Raw genomic sequence first — 24010 nt, 5'->3', positions numbered from 1 at the left:
AGCAAGTATTAAATTATTTTCAACTATAAATCTGAACCTATTAACATGTTGTACATTTTTTTAATCATTTTTAACAATAAAAAGATTTAAAAATTTAAAAAAACTAAATTGAAGCAACTAAGTAAGTTTACTTTTTATTATAAATAATATGTTTACCTCAATATAATATAATAACTTACGGGCGTGGTATCCTAAATAACAGTTATTGTATCATACAAATACAATTGTATTATTTAATCAAATATATTTAACATTTTTAGGTATCTTATACAAGAAATAATTACAAAATTAAATTTTTATAATACAATTTAATTTACATATAAATCAATAAATAAGAGAAATTAAAGAAACATAAATGAAGACAATATTATTTTTAACTAAATAAATTCATAGTCTTAATGTGTTTATTTATTTTTTTTAATATTCACAACACTCTTTGAAAAACCTGTCTACAGTAATTTTTGTTTTAAATTCATAAAATATAATACATATTTCAACAAATCATAAATGTCTTCCAATTGCTTATATTGATATAAATTTATCTCATGGAAACTGACAACTGTAAAACTAATAAACTATAAATAGAAAATCGTGCCTTGAATAAATATAATTTATTAAAAGATAAATAATGTCCTTAATACGTCAATGAAACTAAATATTATAACTTAAAAGTTGTAATGTATTTCAGTTTGATCAATGGTTAATACAAATTAATAATTATATACATATATTATAGTTCATTCAATTTGTTTTATTTTTAAATACGAAAACTAAAAAAAGAAATATTTTCAATTCCAAATTATTCAAAAGTGTTTGCAATTAAGTAATATAATGTCTATTGGGTATTCGGTAGTGTCATAGTGATTAAGTATACAAGAAAATAATTACAATCAAAAATTATTTAAATAATCTGCGGTTCATGCCATTGTTTCGGCTTTTATTTAAATTACAATGTTTTTGGAGTTTTTTTCGTTTTTGATTTATACCATGGAAAATATAAATTTCTTCAAGCTTTTATGTATGTATCAATATTTTATTTTCTCGGTTTATGCTAACAATATTACAAATAATGTTATTTTATATACGTAGGCATTTGTTTATTCTTCAAATTAGATATAAACTTTTTTTATTTTGTTTCGAAATTAATTAATATAAATGAAACCATCTTGACAACTTCCAATATAACCAAACATAAAATTCATAGAACACAATTTGTTTATTATTTAGTATACAATTATATAATATGCACGTCATATGTGTAAGTACCTATATATCAATATACCAACTATCTTTAACTAAATGCGTCATATTTTTTTTAGTTAGGCATATTGATTTTAATTTAATCCTAATACCTAATCATTACATGTTAATTAATTCGTGTATAAATATCAAGTGTTGCACTGTATACATAGACTTCTATTAATGTTTAAGGTATCGGTGTATATTTATATTTATGTAGTAGATTTAAGAAAGACCAATAACACGATAAGTGAAATGTACTCTGTTTAGTGATCTAAACAACAGTAAACCTTAAAATATAAAGTAGGTAAAAAGATATCAATCAAAATGTAAATCGTTTAATCCTAGGTTTAATCGACCCAAGCCGCTTACTTAATAATTTTTGTAACATTTAGTTTAAATTACAATAATATAGAGTTGGTGTGGTTCATCGAAATGTAACAGTTGTATGATATTAAGATTGATATTTAAAAAAATATCCTGTAAAAAACCAAAATATCAAATAAACCATTCAAACCAAATATTTAAATATTTAGTACGGTGGTTGTAATGTGATTTAACCAACATCTAGCATCATAATATAGTGAAAAGATCAAATATCAAGTTCATTGTTCTAAGTCTCAAAGTCGGACTTATTTATGTTGAACATATCAACTTTTTTTTTATTAGGAAAGATAAATTACAATCTGTACACAATAATTACTATAAGCAAATTTTATGTAAGTATTTATATTGAATAAAATAGCATAAATAATAACGTGTTGAACAAGAAACCCATTGGTAACCGTAACACCTCCTTTACTAATTTAATAGACCTCCACACCATTTACGTATTAGTCCGCTTTAGACCAGACTGGTCTTATGATTGACTTATATAATATAGTAAACGCATTTCAACTTGTCGAGCTAAAATTACGAATAGAAAATGAGTAAAGTATAAATCATATTATACATATTTACTAATTTACTAAGCTGTAACACAGTTAAAATATAATAAAACTGTTAGGTACCTATTGGCTGTAATTGTGAACATGATGGACAATAATTATTCGTCGTATTAAATTCAAGTAATACATTCATGTTATGATGTTCCTATTATTTATTAAACTTTATGATTCGAAAACATCAAACTACTAAAATTATAGACAAAATGTTATTATTAATTATTATAACCCTTTTAAAGTGTTAACTGAATAAAATCATATGATATGTGAGATTTAAATGCCCACTTTAAAAGGTCGTTTAATTACGTAAAAGATGTAGGTAGAGTTTAAATTAGTCAAATAAAATAAATTGTACATCGATGTGTTGGCATTACAGTTATTTGACATTCATTGTTTTTTATTTTTTAAATGATAAAATATTTTGACTTCTTTCTTATTATGGGTGAAGGACAAACACAAAAGTAACTACTCAAATTACAGATTACACATAATAATTTAAATACTTTATATATTATACAATATAAATTGTATAAGATATTTAATAATACACTACTGTCTACAGTTGTATGTAAATGCATACAATATTTTTTTGAAAGTTAAAATTAATAACTATTAATTTTTGTAAGCATAGATACGTCATAGAGATGACATATTAATATTATATATTTTTAAATTTCAATTGTACAGTTTTTGTAATCAATAAAATTATGTGACAAGAATAGAATAAAAATTAATAACTTATAAAGATATTATAATGCTCCGATTTTCAACTTCAGTATTTTTTCTTGTATGAAAATTGAATCTATAGTTGGTGGAAGGTTAAAATTAAAAATTCTCAGATATTGGTAAAACAAAAAAAAGATATTAAGTAAAAATGGGAATTTTTATGCTCATTTACTTATTTTTAATTTTAATTTTGTTTTTTAATGTTTTATTTAATCTGTTTCAAAAAAGAACAATCAGAACAATCAACGTATTTTTTATACTAGTTTTTGACAAAATCGATTTTACTCTTTTCTGGTGTAATTTTTAAAAAACTACATACATGACATTTTTACCAAATGTTTATATAAGCAGCATATCAACAATAAAGTTCTTAAAATATTTTGACTTTTTAGAGCTATTTGATAGTTAGGCTAAGACATTTATTTATATTAGTTTTTTTTTAAATTATTGTCGATACAAATTTTTTCACTTGGTCAAAAAAATTGAAAATTGTATTAAATAAAATTCCTCAAAAATTGTTCTACCTATAAATTCTTGCCTATAAAAATTTACCATAAAGTCAAATTAATTTTTTATGAGTGTCAGAGCGTTTGAATTTCAATGTTTTCAACATTGATTATTGATATCCATCATTACTGTCCTCCAGTAACAATGAATAATATTATGACCCCTCATTCAAACGAAGTTAAATATCTTGGCTTGATATTTGACAGACGACTAACATGGTCAGCTCACCTCAAGAATAAACGCAAAAAATTGAATTCAAGACTGCACCTACTAAGGCCACTCCTGCAACATTAAACATTAAAATATTATTATACAAAACTCACCTACAACCACTTTGGGCATACGGGGTGGTAGTATGGGGGTCTCCCAAAAAATCAAACAAGAGAACCATCCAAGCCTTCCAAAATATCTGCTGTCGTCTAATTACAGATGCACCTTGGTATGTCTCCAATAACATTATAAACTCCGATCTCAAAATCCGCTCTGTCAACGATACAGCCACTCTATATTACAAACACTTCCACGCAAAACTTCAATCCAACCCCAAACAGCTCATCAAGGACCTTGCTACACCAGCACTTCCCGGAAATCCAACCAGACGCCTCAAACGGAACTGGTGCCGCGATTTAAAAATTTTATAAATTGCTTAAATTAAATGTCATTGTAATAAATTGTAAATATTATTGTAAAGCCACTAGGTGTCTCTAATGAGAGATTTTCTAACATGTTATCTTTAGTTTATAGTTTTTCTTTCTTTTCACCATAATTATTACTTATTGTACATCCCTGTAGATCGTAATATTTCACAATAAAGTCATATTTAAAAAAAAAAATTTTAAAAATATCCATCATAAACGAACGATTTCTCATAGAATGATTTTGTTATTTTATTGTAATTCAAAAACAAATATTCGTAGATACTTGAAGATTTCACATCAAATTTAAAACATTTGCATTCCAGTGCAGACCCACTCGAGAACTCGACACCCGCTGTACCCATCACTTGTCCACCTTTTTTTAACATTAATTTAAAAACTAAATATATTATAATATAATCGAATTTCTCTTGGTTTTTTTTTCAAAACTTATACAAAAAATAAAAAGAATATCGAATAAATCTCAAACCTTCTAAATTCTTTAAATACCTACCTGTAGCAAACTTACGAAATATTAAATGGAACGTCATAGTCGTCATACCTATTGTGTATCAATACAATATTTTCTTAAAAGTATAACAGTACCGCCATATTGTTATACACAAAAATATACGCATAACCATCGGAGGCCTAAAATGGGTTATCTAAGTTTTGGTACCTATCACGACTATTCAGGACGAACAATTTCGTGAAAATGTTGTAGTAAAAAAAAAATGAATACCACAGTAAACAAAAACTTGATAGCCACTCAATCAAGTTAAACATTACAGACTTCTTAATAAGAACCTTTTAAAATAATACGTAAGATTTGATCATGGTAATTTTAATGTAATTGCTGCGTGTTACCAAAAGAGTTGCCACTTAGTATAGTTTGCACACGCTAAATGATTATGTCACTGGTCACAAACATAATATGCATTGTAATTAATATTGTACTTATACTATTCCGTTTTGTTCCATAATATTCCGGAAATATTCAATTACGAGCATTAAATTTTCATAGAAAAAGACTATAGTATAATATAGTCTTTACAATGCATACCTAATTAATTGCGTTACTCATATAATCATAAGTAGACGTATAGTTATATCACTAATATCATTAACATTATTCACGCGATTTAAATTTAGTTTTTTTATTTTAATAATATTTAGCCCATCGTGATAATATGGTAAGCTTATTTATAGAAAACAATTAATTCAAAGCACATGAAAATTGGGACAGCGTTTTACCAGTTTGTCTTCTTTAAATCTTAATTTGAAATTCACAACAAATTAAATTGAGTGTTAGAAGTCAATAAGCTGTTACCTATAATACTACGGTAATTACTTTCTTAGATTCTATAATTGTTCATAGTAAATTAATTAATTTAATTCTAAAAACAAAATTATCAAAAACGAATTATAAAGATTACTGTTTTCGATGTAAAGGTTATCATCAAAATAACAAAGAAAATTACAAGATAGGTACTATTGTCAATAATAAGATAAGATTTTTTCATCCTATATAGCTGATGATGTTAGTTCATAAAACGTAATAAAAAAAAATCGTTAATTATTTTGATTTTACTTAGTATAACTTAGTACTTAGTAGTTTGGGTGTATTATGTTGGCCGTACACAGTTAGCGCATCCAATTGTTCATTAAAATTTAAAACCTTTTTTGTTAGAAAGAAGCATCGTTCGATTTGTGAGTTATGCATTATTTGCTCATCAGCATAGTTCACAATAGAACTGGACGATTTAAGGAATAAAAAATACCTTCATATATAAGGTACGTATGTTTATAAGGTGTAACAGATAGAACTGACTTTTGGAATAACTTTTGTTCTAATTGATATTTTTTAGAATTTTTTTTTTTTTTTGGTTAAATTAATTTGAAAAGCAGTAACTTTTTTTAAAATATAATTTTTGAGAATTGGCTGACATGAGTATTTTTCTTAAATTATTTACTTATCATAATACAATATTATAATATTAACAATTTTTGTCATACGATGAATTATCTTAATTTTTTTTTGCTCAGATCTTTTTTTTTTATTAGCAATGATTAATGCATATTCAAGTTAAAACATAATTTTATAAAAATAGTTTACATTGTATACATTTTCAATATTTTGAATATTCTTCTATAGTTTGGTATATTGATGTGTAAACAATACTGCAGGACCTGCAGGTACTTGCGATATTTTGACGAATGGTAAACAAACGGTACAAAAACGATAACCAACGATTATAGTATGTTGATAATATTATTGATTATTCAGTATTTACTATTTGTCTATTTATAATTATTAATTATTCATTATCAATCATAATCATTCATCATCATCATGATACCGACCGACGACCGTCAATATCGTCTAAAAGACCGATGCATCATACATCTACCAACACCAATGTCACCGTGTTAAAGTGTCGAACTGTTTTCAAAATAAGAAAATTTTTGAATATTTATTCTTTTGTGTTAATGTATACACAGGCCCCTCGACATATACGTCTTCATTCAACTTATCAAGGTTGACAGATTAACAATAATTCATCTAATTATCAACCACGTTTAAGTTTATTTAATTGTTCCTAACACAATTAACTAAAAATTTAATTTGTCTCCCATAATAGCGTGTTATGGTTTTAAATAACTAAAAATTATACACAAATATCGCGACGATTTGTAGCACCTGGTTTTAACTGAATTACAATTTATTTGTTAGCTAAATTGTTTGTAAATTTCAACACATCAATGAAAAAAAAAAAGCGGGTAAGTCGTGGATGTCGCTCTGCTGTACAGTAGGTTACTGTAATGGATGGGATTAAATTTGAATGCAATGATAGGTATCATTGTATACGAAAAACGATTCTGAACGGAGATGATTTGTCAGTCTAGGATATATTATATTTAAATATTGTCATATATTCTATTTTGAAACAAATATTTTATTTTTCAATTAATACGCATTTTGCTATTTTACATAAGGCATGGTTAATAAATTAATGTAGTTATCATGTAGTTATCATAATTCATAATACCTTATATTATCATAAGATATACGAATACCTGGTTTGAGGATAAATCGTTATCATTACGCGATTTCATAAAAATTTAAAACTCAAACGTTCAAAACATTTTTCCTATAATGACGCTTCAAATTTTCTCTACAGATATTTTAAGCAAAACTTATTGAAAACTTGGTGTTACATTTTATAACCTTAGATATAAATACAAACAATATTATGAATTTTAAACTACAAAATAATTTACAAATATTCATGGTTTTGACGAATTTTTGTCAATATTTGAAATTCAAATGCTAATAAAAATTTAATTTGAATTTCTGGTGAACATTTTTTTTTGTGATAAAGATTGACAAATTTGTAAGGAATCTTGTATTAAATTTTCAAATCTTAGGTATAAAAGGAAAATTTTTTATGAATTTCTAAAATAAAATAATTTACGAATTTTCGTGATTTTTACGTATGTTGTCAAAATTAAAATTTGAATGCATGTAAAAAAAAAATGTGGCTATATATTTCTTTTATTTTTCATCTGCTATTGCAAAACTATATTATGAGCCTTGTATTAAATTCTCAAATCTTAGAATTCAAAAGAACATTTTTTATGAATTTCGATCTAAGATAATTTGAAATTTGTCGTAATTTTTACGTATTAAGTCAATATTTAAACTTCAAATGCTAATAAAAAAAAATCGTGCCTATGTATTTTTATAATTTTTTAATCACTATAAGAATAACTTATGAGGAACTTTGTATTAAATTTTCAAGTATTTTGATAATATTAACACCATATACTTGTGATAGTAATAATAATTGTACTTTCCAGTTCATCCAATCAGTCTGAGTACCTACGACTCGAAAAAGCTATTTTTCAAACAATATAGGTACATTGGATAAAACCAAAAATGTTAGTTAAAAAACATTGAAATATGTGCAAAATACGTACCTAGATAGATTTCCAAACAAATTATATTTAAGGGGATTGGAAGCGGTGATTTTCTGTCTTTGTCTAACACATGTGAAACATACGAGTAGAATACGCCAGACAAAAATTACGGTACTTCTAGTTGTTCGCTTTAAAATATGTATAGATATGTTAATTGGAATACACTATACAAGTTTACTTTGCATCGGTCGAAGCACTTTTTCGATGGTAGCAATATTTTGATAAGAATAAATATTTTAAATTTTATGAATTTGCAAATTTTTTATTAAATATATTAAAAATATGCTTCGACCGATGCAGGGTAAACTTGTATACCAATTCAAAAATCTTTACATATTTTAAATCAGGCAACTAGAGTCTAGAAGTACCTTAATTTTTGTCAGGCGTATTGTATGTTCCACGTGTGTGTTAGACAAAGACAGAAAATCACGTTTCCAATCTCCTTAATTAAAATAATATTATAGTAATTGCATTTAAAAAAATTAGTTTTTAAATTCTGAACGGAGTGATGAATGTATTGATTTTACAATGATGTGTTTTTTTTTTTTGTCTATGTACAACATAACTAGTCAAAATAATGCTTCAATTTCAAACTTTGGGGATGGTTTCTGGTGGAAATGTGAATATCCTTGGTGCATTATAGAGGTCAAAAGTAAAAATTTTCCAACAGTTTTCAAAAAAATCGATAAAAACAACAAAACAAGTGACAGAAAAACGGAATTTTTACGCAAAACCAGTTTTCGACCAAATCGATTTTTTTATATGGTTGTAATTTAAAAACTAATCACTGTCATTTTTGACTTTTTTTGAGTTATTACACTACTGAAATTTTCAATTTTTATGAGAATTTTTTTGTCGGTGTCAGTAAAAAAATGTTGGATCGCCAAAAAAACTTGAAAATGTAATACAAAGTTCCTCATAAGTTATTATTATAGTGATTAAAAAATTATAAGAATACATAGGCACAATTTTTTTTTTATTAGCATTTGAAGTTCAAATATTGACAAAAATTCGTCAAAACCATGAATATTTGCAAATTATTTTGTAGTTCAAAATTCATAAAATTGTTTGTATTTATATCTAAGGTTAAAAAATTCAACACTTAGTTTTCCATAAGTTTTGTTTCAAATAGCTATGGAGAAAATTTGAAGCGTCATTATAGGAAAAATAATTTTAATAGAACTGTTAAAATTGATCCAGATTTTGGTGATGCTTGGGCAAATTTCTATAAATTTGAACTTCAAAACTTCAAATCAGCCCCCCCCCCCCCCGAAAAAAATCCTGGCTACGCCGCTGATTGGAAGTATTAAATGGAACTGAAGAAGTACAAGAGGATATTAAAAAGAGGAGTATTGCAGCAGAACCTCATCATGGTGAAGCATGGTGAATTGTATCAAAAAACATTAGCAACTGGAGACTTACGACTGAAAATGTTTTAATGTTGGTTGCCAAAGACTTACCTATCCCTATTAAAATAATATAATTCAAATAGAGTTTCATTTATGGGCTAAACTAACATGTAAAATGTAAATAGACACTAAAAATAATTTTTTTATTAATAGTTATAGTGTTATACTGAATATATTATTTAAGTGATTGTAGAAGTTTATTGATTTCATTTTGTTTGTTTTGTCGGCCATCGTCCTCACTAAATAAGCCACGCGGCTTTCTTTGATGTTTACCGAAAACCATCAGGAACCCGCGGCTTCAGCCGATCGGCTACAAAAGCCGGGCGGCCTCGCGTCTGCACCAAAATATTGAAGCCGAACGGCAAAGCCGCGCGGCTTAGCCGCAAGCCAATGGGGACGCACCTTTACGCGGGCCGCAAGTTGAAATTAACGGGACGAGAGTTAGAAAAACAACTAAAAATACATTTATATATTGTGTGTAATATGTTATAATAATTGTAATATGTTTGTATAATTGATTATAAATATACAACACTACAACAGATATCTGGCTACATTTAATATCAACAGTATATTTTCTTCAAAAGTATGTGATCACTCTCGAATATGTTTCATCAATCTTATATTATATTATATATCAGTTAAACATATTACATAAAGTAGGTCAATAAAAAATAATCAACATAATTGACCATTCCAGTTGTCTTTTATTGATATTGATTCATATTATTCTCGGCATACAAGCTCGTTTTCCATAACTATTTTATGTCTAATGGCTTCTAGTTCTAATGTATACAGAATACATCGGCATACAGTTAGTAAAATCAAAGTAGTAGTACCTTGGACAGTACTAATAAGTACTATCGTCTATCGGAATTCGGAGTTACAAATCACAAGCATTGAGTGACGAAACGATTTACAAATTTTAAACGTGACGGAATACAACAATAATTAATATAAAAACAGCAAAAAACTACGTTAAATAAATTGGCATTGTATTACTTTAAAATAAACTATGTGTTAAACCGCTACATGTGGAGTAAATAATTCAGAAATTGATATTTATTTATCCGTATGACAATTTAAATGGATTATGTGTCGTAATACTTCACACTGTCGAATGATGGATTTGTCGTAGCACGATTCGAAGTAAAAGTAAAAAAAGAATAACGAAACCACGATCAGTGATAATTCTAATCCACGAAATTATATTAAATTTTAATCTACATCACCGGTCACCGGAGAGTTCGGTGTTCTAATAATATTAGTCTCAGTTTAAAAAATGGTAAACAAAAAATAAAAAACGTTGAATCGTATTGCGTGGCAATAACCCCTTTTCGTCGTCGTTCACATTATTATAATATTATGAGAGGGCGCTGCGCCGACATTTACCGTCCCATTGTTTATTCAACGTACATATACTGCATTACAAACAATACAAACCTCAAGCAGTCACGTTCTTGATAACTGTTAGAAAAAAAACATCCACCATATATAATTTCAAACGTAAAAATACAAATCCGTTGTAAAAATGAAAGCAAACCACGTTTTCTGATTATAATATTATACCTATCTGACTGTCGAGACATTCTTCTTCATACAATTACTATCGACAACTTCGTCTCGTTCGGTTTTTTTACGGGTAAGTATAGGTAAGGTATATCAGTATATGTTATATTATTATAATTTATTATACCCTTCACTCGATAACCAAATTTGAATGTCAAGAACGACGACGAACGTGTGTGTTACTACTGTTACTCAATGTGTTGAAGCTAATCATTAGCGATAAACTCTGAATGTGGTCTGTGGAAATATTACGTGAATTGTACGGATGGAAAACACGAGGACCTACCACGTGCATCCAACACCGTGGTGGCATTATGATGGGGAGAGGGGAAGGGGTTTGGGGTTATAGCTATTTCCGAAACTAGCGTTAAAGAACGCTGTGGTGAGTTCACCTGGCCTTATTTTTATGATCCTAATTTAAATAACAGGTTGTCGTTGTGTTACAAGTTACAACACACAGACTTTAGCGGGTAATATCATAAAAAATACTTACATTTCCCTCCTCTAATCCTCTGTAATAATCCCCGTATAAGCAATTTACCCCCACCCCCTTCAGTAACAGTAGTAGTTGTCGTTGAGAATATTCTTGAAAACGTATAACTGACACGCATGCACCCTGCATTAAGTTGTACAATACTAAACTATTCGATATTATTAATCAGTAATTAGTATATTTTTGTCGATCAGCCGACGACGATGACAACTGCGAAAGGTGAACAATCAATAATTACGTAATTGACACGAAAAAAAAAACAATAGTCGCAGTCCGTTACACCAGACAGCCCCCCCCCCCCGGACAGACAGCAAACACACACACAGTAGTGAGTGACGACTGACGATCGACCTACTGATATATTTTAATATTGTTGTTGTTGCAGTCTGCAGACCGTACAGTACACTCAGTCGAGTAAACGCTATCACCGAAAGCTGTCGAGAGAGCATTAATTACTCAGCGCGGCGGTGGCGGTTTCGTGCGCTATAATATTATGGCACTCTTTGTGGTCACACGTCGACGTTGTTAATGTCATTAAAATATTATTGTCACGCGGTGCCGGGCGGACGGCATGCAGAACACATTACACGTTTGGCGTTTGCCCCCGCGACTGTGATGATAAACACGTGAGCGTACGATGAGAGATATTTTACTTAACATCTGTCCTGGCCTAGCTCTATTTACCTTGTGTGTCGTGCCACCGTACCACTGTCTGGCCCGTTTGCCGTCTGCGGCGACCGCCGAGCCGATGAGATGCGCGACGAGCGTCACGTACGTGGTTTTTCGGGAAGCGTGACGATCAAACGTCTTGTCGACGTAAAATGGGAGCACACACGGATTCGACGTTTTCGCCGAAAGTCCCGACGATTGGAAACTCGGAACGAAACTGTACGCTGCACACAGGCCACAGCGCGCACGCACACGACTATAGTAATAATATTAATAATAACAATGATGATATTATAAGAGGTTAATTATTATTATTTTACTATTACAACATCCATCCGCCGAGGACGAGAACTGTGAAAAAGCGAAACGCGCGATAAGAGAATATAAACGACGACGACAACGACGGTTTGGCGTTCAATCGTTTAGGAAATCTGCGCCGTCGACGAAAAAAAACGTGTCCTCTAGTCGGTAGTTTTCGAACCGCTCTCACTGCTCCCCCTCCGGCAGCGGAGCGATGAAATATTATTATTATTAATAATAATATTAAATAATAGTAATAATAATAATAATGATGATGATAATAATAACATGCGATCATACACGAGCAATACGAACGAACAATAACATAACCTAGAAACTCGCGCGTGAGTAAGCTCATATGATATCGTGCGTGGTACTAGTGTGTGTGAGTGTGTGTGTGTGCGCGCGTGTTCATCGTCGGTGAATTCCGCAGCAGCAGTCGACGTTTGCGCGCGCCTTGAGGAGCTGAGCCGCCGCCGCCGCCTCGGATCCGATCAGTCGCCGCCGCCGAAAGAGGGAGAATGTTTTTGTCCGGTCGCAGCGCATGCGTAAGACGACCGCGGGGTCAAGGTCGGTCGCGCTCGGCAGCCGCGACTCGGCGGGACGGCCGGCCGGCTTTTACGGGAAACAACAACACCGAAAAAATATATATAATATACACAAGCACAACGGCACATATACAGGGTCATTGAAATCGTGCGTGATTATCAACGGCCAACGCTCCGTATAACCCCATAACTGTTCGTTGTGTTATTATTCGACGCGCCGCTGGACGTCCGGATCGTCGTCGTAGTCGTCGTGTGCGCCAACTATAATAATATTTCGGAAACGTTGTTTGCCAAATCGATAGCCGCGATGGAGCGATTTCCGCCGGCCGGGCCGTCGACACGGGGAGAACTATACACCATAACGGACATAACGATTGTCCGCCAAAGCCCCTCTCGTCCGGTTCCATTTTATGACACGATAATACGCCGATTCCACATTGATAGCAATGCCCGGGACTACCATCGGCTCTTATAGTTTATCACCAAATACCAATAGTAACAGTAATATTGCTACGAATGCTACGATACCGCGGTTGTCGACTACCTACCCGATTTTACACCGACGCGCGACGAGCTGAAATTTCAGAAATCGGTGAACCGGAAAATACGAAGTGTGTCTATTTCTGTTATACGTTTATACACTGTATTGCATTATAACGATATAAATTAATGAATAATGATAAACGGTCGTCCGTCACTGTAAACTTGGGCGGCTAGGCATGCACGATAAAAGATATTATAATGAAGCGAACGTTTCGAACACGTGTTCGCCGCTTAAGGATAATAATATTATTATATACTCCGCCTCAGCCGTATAATAGTACACAAATTAGCATATTATAGTAAACAGAATATTATTTTGGCCCGCGATACGCTCGCCGTGTAAACCAGAGGCGTAATTTGCGGTGGACGCAAGGACGTTGTGCACAATTTACTTCCGGCATAGACGTTCTAAGAAAATATTTTACTGATTAATAATTTATTGTTGTCGTTGAAATCTATAGACGCTTTTCTAAAATAATTATTGCAATATAATTTCCATGTTTTTTGACATCTTAAATTATATAATAAACTTAACTAATTAATTTTATAATAATAATTAACTTAATTAACATACAGAAATATGTCAATGTATGGGTTTCCCAGACTTTTGTCTAGGGGGGATTATTTTAAAAATAAATGAAGATTTTTTTTATAATATATTTAAATGCTTAAATTTTAAAAGTAATCCACGTTTACTAAATTGACGCGTTACAGATAATGCTTTGGAAAACAAATTTAAAATTCTATAGGAAGGGAAGCAAGTACACCGTCATACCCTCTCTGGTGACCCCCTTGCTCTATGACATATATTTGTCAGATTCCCGATCTGTTAATTGATTCTGGGTAGAATTTAAAAAAAAAAAACCGAAAAGAATTGTCTTAAGGTCATGACATTCTGACATTCATACATCATACATATAATTTATATTACAAGTGCGTAGCACGTAATTGTGAGTTCTTCCAGAAATTTACAATCGAATTACATGCTCCTTACACAGGTGTATATATTAAATTATAAACCTACTACATAATATCATCACTATTCGTCTATTGATTATAAATATTTATTATTATTCATGAAAAAAAGTAATAATTGACAAAGGTTCTCACCCGCGTCAAAAATCAATGGTTACTACACTTTGCGTGCCTTTATGTGTATAATATTGTGACATTGTCAATAAATGTGCCCATGATTAAGGGTAACAATATTAAACAAAAATGCTATTCATGTATTGTACCTACTATTGTATAATATGAAAAATGAATAACAACCCCTAATCCATCTCATGTTATATTGCTATACACTTGAAATGGACAAACTGGAACAACATTTACTTTGTATTGTATTTCAGTATGTGAATTATTCTATTATTTAAATTCATGTTAGTCTCGTTTCGTAACAACAAAAGGCTTTCGTGACAATAAACTAATATCTTGAGAAATAAACTATGTATAGGTATACCGTACATAATACATAAGACTTACTAGATAAAACACATCAACGGGGATGGCTGAAGGGCCGTGTTGAATTAGAGGGGAGCAATCATTAATGCCTTGAAGAATAATAATATCAAGTTAAATTTCAATAGTAGGTAGTTCATTAATTAATTAATTCATTCATTCATTAATTCATCCTTCGTTTAGTTAGGTAATTATATTAACAATAATTAATTTTTTTAACGAAAACAACTGTAATCTGTAATACAAAATAAAACCAGTATTCAATACGCAAATACAATATAATTATTAATTACAAATCATTACTAGCAGTAGGCATCATTTGGAGAAGGAGTGATTTGGCAATATGAAAATGTTTTCCTATTTCATTTTAAATGCAGCCAGTAGTATTAAAATACTAACGCAAAAACTTGCCTATTTTTATAAAATGTTGAAAAAATATAATATTGTGTACTAAGAAATATCATTGTTGTCACAACATTAAATTGACAATTATTAATAGTTCACAGGACGCTACACTCGCATGTGTTCAATGTTGTCTCCGTCTTACAAATGTACAACATAGCAAAACATAATGTGCGCAGTATAGAACCACTCAGGCAGTCAGGCTTGTAGAGATTTTTCAGACTAGAAATGTATATGCAATATAGTGTTTTTTGTTTTATTTTTACAATGTTTTATTTAATCTGTTTCAAAAAAGAACAACAAGAATAACTGAATCCCAGTGGAGGTATTACAATAATGAAAATAAAACATGAATATTAAGATTGAATTAGTTTGTCAGTAGGTTTCTACACTAAATTTCTATACTAAATCGTAACCGGGAGATTAGTATTTCTGTGATTTATTAATTAGATATGCAAATTCATGAGGAGATATTATATGTTTGGGTGGAATTGTCATTGGCAAAGGAAAATCAAGAGGTGTGTTTATTTTGTCAACTTAGTTGGGAATAAGTAACGATGAGTAGTGTGGTTTAAAAGTCTATGAAAGGTGTTCGTGGAAAATGTCTACCTTTTATTCGTCGCTTGTTGTCCAGGTACCGTCTGGATTTTTAAGGACGTATATGTTTGTGGTGGAGTTCGTAATATATTTTTCGCAGTTTTCCATATCAAGTTATTTTTGTGGTAAGTGAGGAACTGAGGGGAGATGTTTGTTAAAAATCTCTGTTCGAATTTCGGAGAGAGTGCGTTTTAGTTATTGTGTTAGATTATTATAGTGGCGTTTGTCAGAGGGATACTGGGTTCTTTGCCAGATAGGTCGACGCTTAATAGCAAATTAGATGTCTAACGTAGGTAGGGAGATTTTATTTTGTGGATTTTGGAGGTATTGGAGTAGACGAGGACTAGGTGGCTGTTTGGATGGAAATGGTAAATGAATTATTTGCATGATCAATATCGGAGGGAGATTCAAGTCAATTGTAAACAGAACAGGGGAGTGGTCTGAGCAGAGTTCATGTAAATTTGTTATAAGACAGTTAAGACTGTTTTAGATTTTCATTTTATAAATATCGAGTGTACCAGGTCTTTTCCTGGGTGAGTTGAGCCAGTATGTGTGAGAAGGGGGTGAGAGTATTTTATATTACTAAGTGTTATATACGGTGTAGGAGGTCACCACGAGGGTTATTTGTATGGCATCCCCTTTGAGTATGCTTAGCATTTATGTCTCCTCCTGTTACGAATTTTGATCCAAGATAATTAAAATAGTCGTTAAATTTATTTGGTGTTATAATGTGACATGCGGCCAACTAAATAGATGATATTGTAATAGGCTTATGGTTCAGTGTTATAGATATGACTATGACTGCTTGGCTGGGCTGGATGGTGAGTGGGCTGATGTTGTTGATAATGTTGATTAATTTGATAGTGGTGGGTGGTTGACGGCGACGGCTTAAGGCTTTGAAGTGCTTTATGCACGATACAGTCTTTGTAGTTGGCTGGATGATTCCCGCTACATAGGGTTCAGGTGGCAGGAATATCTGGTGATTTGTCGCATGTTGAAGTGTGGTGGAAAATCATAAAAATAGTCAATGTATTGTGTTAATAAGTTTATTTTTTTTAACGTTTTTGTTCTTCATAAGTGCATGGTAATATACAATGAACTAACTGATACATAATATAGCTAACCTTGAATTTTGAACGTATAGGCATAAAATGTCCGTGTCTTATCTCCGTTGCACCAAATTACGTTATTTGAAAAGTATAATTATGCGTCCGTATATTATCGAGACAAACTTTAAAATGATGAAGAAACTTTTCAATAGATCTGGGGCTCAGAATTTTCATTAAATATAACTTATAATTATCCAGCGCAGCAAAGGCCGGGTACTTCATGAAGCAATTTTAATATCAAACAATAACTGTCAAAATATGGCTCGCATTCCAAAAAGCCATAGAAACAGAAATATTGTTTACATTTTATAATCAGTTTAAGAATCGTAGGTAACTAAACGGTGACTTAATTTTATGCCACCAAGACTAAGGAGACTAAGAGAGTGTAGTGAATTATTTGTTATCAGTTGACCGATATGTAGTATTACATTGACAGAGAAATTATTTCTGTTTTCTGTAATATAAACGTGTTTGGCATTCTAGTTGACAAATTCATTTGCCATCATTACGGAATTTTAAATTGGCCCACGTTTAAATATCTATATAATAACGAAATATTTATTCAAATTCGTTTATAACGGCCAATACTACAGGAATTTTGCTTGTTAAAAAGATTTTGATTTAATTTATCAGGTAGTTGTTATTCCTGGAATTTAAAAGTTGAACATAAATTCACAATAGTTGTTAATGAGCGTTTGAAGTAAGAGTTTTGAAAAATTCATTAAAATACAAAAATTTACTAATTATTTTGTACTTAGAAATTCACAAACATTTTTCTTTTTAATTTTTATGCACTAATGATTTAAAAATGTAATAAATAAATACACTTATGAATAAATTAGAGTAATAATTAATGATAGTATATGCAATGATTTCGGAAAAAATTAAATCAACCAACCATTATGCTAATAGTAAAATAAATAGGTAAAGGGCGATTTCTGTAAAGATACCTTTTTGGAAACAAGTGAATTTCATTCGATTTTTAACAGCTAAAATGAAATTAACTTGTGAGCCATAACTTGTATACCAACGTACCTACTATAGTAGCTGAAAAAAATAATCTAAACAATCTCTCCGGGTAGTCTCGAGGAATCTATTGATATAACTTTTATTCAAATCGGTCCAGTATAGTTTCTGAGATTATATAGTCGTTAGCAACAAAACTTGATTTCACATTTATACTAAAATATAGATAGAATAGATAGATAGATAATTGATAAAAATATATATTAAATAATATGGTATAATACCACCGCTGAAGAAACCAAGGGAACCTGAAACCTGTCATCAAATGGGAGTAGGAGAAAAAGGAATTCTCCCAATGTTTATTTTTTGTCCCTCAATATTAATTATTAATAGGTATATTGTGTGTAAGAATGAAATATACTTAACTTCCTATAATATCTACTGCTGTATAGTTTATTATGTTCTTCTCCCTCCCTCTAAAAATAGTACTATACTTACACCACAATATTAAGTTATTTACATATATATATATATATATCAGGGGTGTCCAACCTGCGGCTCAGGCAGTCACACCTCATCAATTATAGGCACAATAATATTCGATTATATTTTATTCAAATAATTATATTCGAATATTTTAATAATCACAATTTAAAAAAAAAAACGGGCAAGTGGGTATTGCTCTGCTGTACATTAGGTAGTGGGGTGGACCTCTGACTAGGGTAGGTTAAATTTGAATGCAATGATAGGTATCATTGTATACGAAAAACAATTCTGAACGGAGACTGTTTATCTGTCTAGGATATATTATAGATTATTAAAAATTTTCAAATCTTAGATTTAAAAAGAAAATTTTTTATGAATTTCTAGCTTAAAAATAATTTGCAAATTTTCGTGATTTTTACGTATGTTGTCAAAATTAAAATTTAAATGCTTGTAAAAAAAAAAAATTTGACTATACATTTCTTTTATTTTTCAACTGCTATTGTAAAAATATATAATGAGCCTTGTATTAAATTTTCAAATCTTAGATAAAAAAGGAAAATTTTTTATGAATTTCTAGGATAAAATAATTTACGAATTTTCGTAACTTTTACGTATATTGTCAAAATTAAAATTTTAATGCTTGTAAAAAAAAATTGTGGCTATATATTTTTAATATTTTTTAACTGCTATTGTTACAATGTGTTAGGAGCTTTGTATTTAATTTTCAAATCTTAGATTTAAAAAGAAAAACTTTTATGAATTTCTATCTAAGATAATTTGAACATTGCCGTAATTTTTACGTATTAAGTCAATATTTGAACTTCAAATACTAACAAAAAAAATTGTGCGTATGTATTCATATAATTTTTTAATAACTATAAGAATAACTTATGAGGAACTTTGTATTAAATTTTCAAGTATTTTGATTGGGCCAAAATAATTTTATCGAAACTTCAAAAAAAATTTCAGAAAAATTGTAAATGTCAGTCGTCTATAAATATCTAAAAAAAGTCAAAATATTTCGAAAATTAAATCGTGTAAAGAAAATGCTAATCTAAATAACTGGTGAAATTTTCGAGTATCTACGACTTATACTTTTTGAATAATAACAAATATTTAAAATCGTTTGAGGATAAATCGTTATCGTTACGCTATTTCGTAAAAATTTAAAATTTAAACACACTTAAAATTTTTCCTATAATGATGCTTCGAGTTTTCTCTATACCTACTTGAAGGAAAACTTATGGTAAACTTAGTGTTGTATTCTTAATCCTTAGTTATAAACACAAAAATTTTTATGATTTTTACCGGCACTTAAAAAAAAAAAATTCTCAAAAAAAGTCAAAAATTTGTGAAAATTAAACTGTATATATATAACACTAACATAAACATTTGGTGAAAATTTTAAGTATATACAGTGATTAGTTTTTGAATTACAACCATATAAACAAATCGATTTGGTCGAAAACTGGTTTTGCGTAAAAATTCCCGTTTTTCTGTCATTATTTTTTTTTGTTTTTATCGATTTTTTTGAAAACTGTTGGAAAATGTTTACTTTTGAACTCTATAATGCACCAAGGACATTCACTTTTACATCAGAAACCACCCCCATAGTTTGAAATTGAAGCATTATTTCGACTAGTTATGTTGTACACAGACACAAAAACAAAAAAAACACATATCTTTGTAAAATCAATACATTCATCACTTCGTTCAGAATCTAATACCAATTTTTAATGGTAGGACAACAAATAACGCCAGATTCGTGTAAGACGTAAATCCTTTGTAACTAATATCGAATTAAATGTATAATTATTTTAAAATGTAATCATTAAATTATAATGCTTTTATGCCTATTATTTAAATAAAATGTAATCCAACATAATTGCATGGCTACACATCATTTTATTACATTTAATATATAGTTGTTAATTTCAAATAATGATCGAGCAATAAATAGCAATGAATTTTCAATAAATTAATACTCAAAATCAATCAAGAAATTTGAATAACTATTTTTATTATTACCTCTTAGTTCTGGCTGACCTGCAATCCCTAATGAGTAATGACTGATGAATAATTTATATAAATTTGTCATTTATAGTTAACAGTTTAACACCTACGCGAAGTATCAAAATAATAATAATTATTAATTTCTTAAGACATTGACGTTTTAAAGCACTCGACACTTGTAAATCGATAAAACTAATCACTTATTGTAGGATTTTAAATGTGTACTCTTTTATTTCAATGACTCGACATTTGACATTAGATACCATTCAGTATTCTATATAATGACTATATAATATATTAAAATAACCTTTTTTCGTATCAACTATTACAATTTATGCTGTTAATCATTATAAATTTATGTGTCTTTGTGTCATTATATCATACACCTATATTGACATGTGGTTAATCACCAGATTAAGATAGTTATGAACGACGAACCACTTCCACATCCACGCTATAATTTATAACAGGAGTTCCAAATTTTTTACTTGAGGGCTATATTATATAAAATTAAAAACTGTGGCCCAAAAATATATAATCAGTAATTTCATTTGCAATTTTGAGTATTGCAGAGAATATAATGAACATACTAATAATTAAAAGTGCAAGTTTTTAACGGTTGCAGCGACGTTATAGTGTTATGCTTTATTAGGTACTAAGGGAAGTGTAAAGATATTAATAACATTGTGAATTATTCTGCAAACTTTAAAGAGTGTATCGTAGTAAACTACGATATATTTAATATATGCTATTAAAATGCTTAATATTTAATGCATAACTATAATACAAAGTTACCTATACGGCTATACCCACGGTTTAAAATAGAATGGTTAAGCGACAAGGTCTGATATTTCGGCGGTAGAGTTTCTTATCAAAAATATGAAAAACTCACTGCCCCGTGGCGCGATCTCGAATCTACTAAACTACCACGATACTCTTGATATTCTTTAAATGTATTAAATAATAATATTTAATACTATATTAGTATATTATAATAATTAATTATTATTATACAATACCTACTTCATAATACTTTATGATTGAAAACGTAAAAGAACTTTACAATGTAATTTTTTTTAACAAATGTCAATTTTATATTGGCATTTAATAGCTTTCCAATCTAATACCAGCAGCTGCATCCTTTATCGCTGTTTATGTGTATGATTATTGCTATATACTGTAGTATATTAACAGTCATACAGAATAAAATTCTATATATTATTTTCTATTTTGTGGTATGACTAAATAATAAATAGTAAAATGCCGTCTGGGATTATTGTTTTTTGGTGCCAACATTTAGTGATAGGCCATGTTGGCACTGGAAACGCTAGTATCCAGTGAGTAAAAACATTTATTTGATAAGAAACTTTTCCGCCGTAATGTATCGTGGGATTGTATGAATCGTCGCTCAACCATTCTATCTTAAACCATGCCTATACCTAATGTAAAAAAAAATATATATAATAAACAGGGTATTGGGTAATGTACTAATACGAATAGGTAATATTAAAATAATATTTTTGGGTTATTCACTACCACAAACCATGTGCCGGTACAATTAATATATTATCGATGGTCTGCAGTTTGGGGACTATTCCGCTGCCCACTATATTCCTTCCATATCTCCCAGAATTATAGCCGGCACGTGTTATATAATCCGTCTAAATGTGTCCAATGTTAACATATCAATTAATGTTAGATTAAAACGAATCCATTTTACTCTGTTATTTTTAGTATTTAGAGTACCTACATTTACGCCTTATCAAATATCAATTATCTATTATCAAATTTGAAGGTAAACATATCCGATTCATGCCGACCTCCAATCAGCAAAATATTTGTTTCACGAAACCGGTATCCTGTAATAATGTAATCATTTCTAAATTTGCCAATAGATCGTAATTCCACATAATATAATAATGTTCAAATATCAAATTTAAAATAATTTGAAATTTGTGGAATCACTATAGCATTGAGTATTGACAAAGCAAGAACTTAGAACCACCTTGAGGGTCGAGATGTTTTCAATCCAATCGCTTATAAAAATGTATGTGGTACACCTGCATATTGTGTTGTTTTGTTTTATAAATAAAAAATATTTCGAAAACTGTTTTACGCGAGAGAAACCACTCAAGATGTAATCCAAGCTAAGCCACCAAATTTTCACACTATAAAGAGGAAAATATTTAGTGTGCAACGTTGTTTTATATTTTTCGTATTTGTGATATCGAAATTGAATAACTTTTTTTTAGTTTTGATATCGAAAAAAATAAAAACAATGTTGCACTGTAAATATTCTATTCTTTGGTTGCTTAGTTTGGATTACAACTTAACTTAAGTGTTTCTTTCCGTGAAAAACATTTTTCGCAATGTTTTATATTTTTAAGACGGATACTACACATATGGGTGTAGCCAGTGATAGGGCTGTTCGATTATTTTTTTTACCACTCGATTATTTATTTCACGTTGTAATCGATTATTTCGATTAATCGAAAATTAATTGTCATTCCAAAAATCGATTTTTAACGACAGATTAATCACTCAGAATGACTCATTAACCGATTAATCGATTTTTTTAATGTCTGATTAACCGATTAATCGATTAATCAATTTTTTATTTACCGATTAATCGATTTTTTTAATGACTAATTAACCAATGTTTTTATTATGGATAAATTGATTCCTTAACTTCTAAACAATTTTAGACAAGATTTGCCGTATGACTATGGCATATTGATGTAGATGTCCACTTACTTTTATAATATTATCCTCAATACATTCCGAATCAGTTAGCAGAATGCAGACGTAAGATAAGATAGAGCGCATAGCAGCCATATAAAAGTAAACACAAACACACAAAATATAAAAGTGCTAAAAATAGACATTAATTCGAACCGTCAAAACACGATTAAAGATGATCTTATCTTTAATCGTGATTATAATAGGAAATTCGATTATTAGATTCATCGAATTTTATAAAAACCGTAAAATAATCGATGGGAAAAAATAATAATCGTTATAATCGATTAATCGAAATAATCGAACAGGCAAGCCAGTGATATAGTCTTAAAAAAGTCTATCAGTTTATGGGTACACGCCAAAATATCTTTGTAAAAAATTACGTGGGGGGATACCCTCCCACTTATTAATACTCAACCATGTTATCTGTCAGTGACTATCACATATAAAACAATGTTTTATATATCTGTGACAAAACCACTGTTTTCATTTGTAGATAACATATTAACCCAAAAGCCGCCATAAAATTATTGTAGATAAAATACAAAGGTAGATAGCATAATATTAATCAAGTACCCACTATTTTGTCTATTTATAAGTTATCTATATAATATACAAAACCTTACAAAGTATGATTGATATTTAAACTCATGATCCATAAATAATGTTTAAAA

The 24010-nt window shown here is 29.8% G+C and overlaps 1 protein-coding gene across 1 annotated transcript in view; it reads right to left on the bottom strand.

The window, feature by feature from the left end:
- Window positions 1-12766, bottom strand: part of LOC107161897 (insulin-like peptide receptor) — a 56270-nt gene extending 43504 nt beyond the window's left edge. Inside the window, exon 1 of the mRNA XM_015508495.2 lies at window positions 12188-12766. The gene's annotated coding sequence lies outside the window, so the exon portion shown is untranslated. The remainder of the gene's footprint in view (window positions 1-12187) is intronic.
- Window positions 12767-24010: the final 11244 nt, after the last annotated feature.

This window comes from Diuraphis noxia, unplaced genomic scaffold (assembly GCF_037042655.1).
Source record: "Diuraphis noxia isolate RWA-SAM2 unplaced genomic scaffold, SU_Dnox_SAM2 contig0002, whole genome shotgun sequence".
Classification (NCBI taxonomy): domain Eukaryota; kingdom Metazoa; phylum Arthropoda; class Insecta; order Hemiptera; family Aphididae; genus Diuraphis; species Diuraphis noxia.
This window is presented reverse-complemented; position numbering and strand designations above follow the sequence as displayed.